This window comes from Stylophora pistillata, chromosome 7 (assembly GCF_964205215.1).
Source record: "Stylophora pistillata chromosome 7, jaStyPist1.2, whole genome shotgun sequence".
NCBI lineage: Eukaryota > Metazoa > Cnidaria > Anthozoa > Scleractinia > Pocilloporidae > Stylophora > Stylophora pistillata.
This window is the reverse complement of record NC_142525.1, coordinates 15,812,316-15,814,815: the sequence shown is the minus strand read 5'-3', so window position 1 is coordinate 15,814,815 and position 2,500 is coordinate 15,812,316. Positions and strand designations below refer to the sequence as shown.

The 2,500-nt window shown below is 36.6% G+C and overlaps 2 protein-coding genes, 1 long non-coding RNA gene and 1 pseudogene across 4 annotated transcripts in view; 1 reads left to right on the top strand and 3 right to left on the bottom strand.

Moving 5' to 3' along the window:
• LOC148726826 (uncharacterized) overlaps positions 1-1,433 on the top strand; it is a 3,266-nt gene extending 1,833 nt beyond the window's left edge. Inside the window, exon 2 of the long non-coding RNA XR_015989800.1 lies at positions 1-1,433. This exon is cut by the window's left edge and continues 390 nt beyond it. This is a non-coding gene — a long non-coding RNA (uncharacterized LOC148726826).
• The window catches only part of LOC111332590 (uncharacterized), a 109,967-nt gene that overhangs the window by 81,150 nt on the left and 26,317 nt on the right, over positions 1-2,500 (bottom strand). The gene's annotated exons all lie outside the window — the stretch shown is intronic.
• Positions 686-2,144, bottom strand: LOC148726825 (uncharacterized; annotated as a pseudogene). The gene is made up of 2 exons (XR_015989639.1): positions 1,810-2,144; positions 686-1,590 (listed from the first exon to the last, which is right to left on the bottom strand). The product of XR_015989639.1 is annotated as an uncharacterized LOC148726825 (transcript).
• The window catches only part of LOC148726824 (uncharacterized), a 1,439-nt gene continuing 1,115 nt past the window's right edge, over positions 2,177-2,500 (bottom strand). Inside the window, exon 2 of the mRNA XM_088728003.1 lies at positions 2,177-2,500. This exon is cut by the window's right edge and continues 823 nt beyond it. The gene's annotated coding sequence lies outside the window, so the exon portion shown is untranslated.

Genomic DNA, 2,500 nt, shown 5'->3' with positions numbered 1-2,500 from the left:
ACATGTCGTTTCCTGTTGCTTAAGCTTTTAATCATTTTTTTTAGTCCTTGTGTAAAATCTGGTACATCAGCTAAAGGATGTCTATAATTATATGCATCCTATAATAATATTTGGTTTGTTATGGCTAGTAATAATTTCCGTCCAGCAGGACTCAACTAAAGGTATGGTAAACTTTATATCTGCCCTGGGTATGGCTTTTAGATTGTTGGATATGTAAAAAGCACCACCCCTGGCAGCTGTTTCAGAGTCAGTATGAAAAAAGTAGTACTGGCCAGTATATCAATGTTAATTATAGATCTGCAGTTCAGCTTTGTTTCTAAAATGGCTAATATGTCAGGTTTTTTTTCTAAAGAGTATAACCAATCTTCTAAGATAGGCAGATTTATTGATAGACTTCTAATATTGCAGTGGAATATATTAAGACTATTCCTAGAGCTGTAAGATGAATTGAAAAACTTATTTAATTCAGAAGTTTCATAGTATTCTGAGCATGGAGAATTAAGCATTAAAGGTCAGAGTCCCTTTCATCATGTTTGTCAGGATAAAGGAGCACATTCAGAAGATCGATATAATCAGCGAGTCTTTCAGACAAGCTGGGGGTGCAGGAACCAATTAAATTACAAAATTCATGGTCTGGTAAACTGAAGAATGGTAGTTGGGATAAACCATTCAGACAAGACCTAGCTAGAAGTTTAAAATTTGAATTACCATTGATTACAATTACAATTGTTATTACTTATCTGTCCAGTTAGTTGTCCTTTTGTGGGTTTGCAAACTCTTCAAAGTCTTCCATTCAAAATTCTTTTCCAAGTATTAAATCATTAAGTCATCTACGCTACAGATTGTAAAATGAGAATGAATGAATAACCGAACTCCCTTCCAAGTTTCTTGAAGTAAATCGAATTCTGTGTATAGTCAAAGTTTTCATGGAATTGTTAAAAACCAGGATAAAGTTTCACAAGCTTATGAAATGTCTGCGAGTGTGAAACGAGTACATACAAAACTAACAACTGAATGCTTCATTTTGTTGTTAGAAACAAATAACGTTTCATTTTGTTCTTAGAAACGAACAATGCTTTTATAATCTTCACGGTGTCGGAAACAAAGAGCGCTTTAGTGATAAAGATTTCTCAGGATATGTAAAGAGCAGCATCCCCAGCAACTGTTTCAGAGTTGGATTATTGTTCTGACCACTGTAAGACCTCACTTCACATATGAAAAGTGGTTTTCTACACAATCCTGATTGACAATGGCAGGCTTAATGCATGAGTGTGGGAATTTGTGGAGTTTCACCTGCACGGCCAGGGCATGGAAAACAAGGCAAATCGACTGTAGATCAAACCACAGTTTGCTTGAGATAAATGATGAATTGTCATCTGTACTCTTCTCTCTCCAATCCAACATGAAAGAATAAAAATGGTTCAACTTTCTCAGCCTGATGTCATTGATGCTTGTTAGTGGACATTTAGAGTTGAACAAGTCCACAATTTCTGCAGTGTGTTGAAGGAGTTGAAGTGTAGAGTCCAAGGAGGTCCATTGCTGAGCTCTTGGTCTAGCTTCCATAAATGCCATAATGTGATCTCCATAACTCTGCCAAAGATTAAGAATAAAAAAAAACAAACAAACAATGAGGAATAAATTTCAGCACTTAATTTACCATCTTTTTTAAATTAAGAGTTGGTTTTGTGGTTGAAAGTAGGCAGGCTTTATTACCAGTATTTTGTCTGTGTGTTAGGGAATGGGGATAATGAAAAAACAAAACAATTTACCATTGAATAGTTCACCATTGACTATTGTTGTAATGCTAACCTGCATCAAGATAAGCATTTTTCTGTCAAGTACATCTTCTGCCAGGTGATTTCTCATTCTTGAAGCAGGATCCAGTTCAATGTGGCTGAGTGTAAGGATGTAAGCTGCTTATGATCATGCAATGGAAGAGAAAAATTGGGATTCACAGATCCCAATGGAAGGCACCTTTCCACTGCTTCCAGACTATACTTTTGTCTCCAATCATCGAGCATCTTGGTTTCTTTGATTTTTTGCTCTTCTCGATTTTGTTGCGAGTTTTCTAGAAATTATGCTACAACATTCAAGAAATGTTTCATTAAGTGGTGGTGCAATGCCCTCAAATCACCCACTTAACAAATTTTGAGCAGAGAGGCATTTTGTCTGCGCATGCGCGTGCGGCATTAGTTTGTCGCGTTCGGCGCTATTTGGAGAGTTTTCGACGCGTTTCTCCGAGGTTTCACTGGACGATCGACACCTTTTTGTAATAATTGTGAATATGGATGAAGGAGTATGACAAGTTCGCCAACATTTCTAACTCTGTGGATACTCATGGTGTTTGCTGGCTCTTCGGTTGAGGATATTTTAATGATCAAAGTGCGAACAAAACGCGAAAAAAGCCCGAAAACTTGAAGTTTGAGATATGATTTACTGAAGATCAATATGTACACATGAGACATCAAACCTTGAAGGTTAGTCTTAAGATGTTGATATT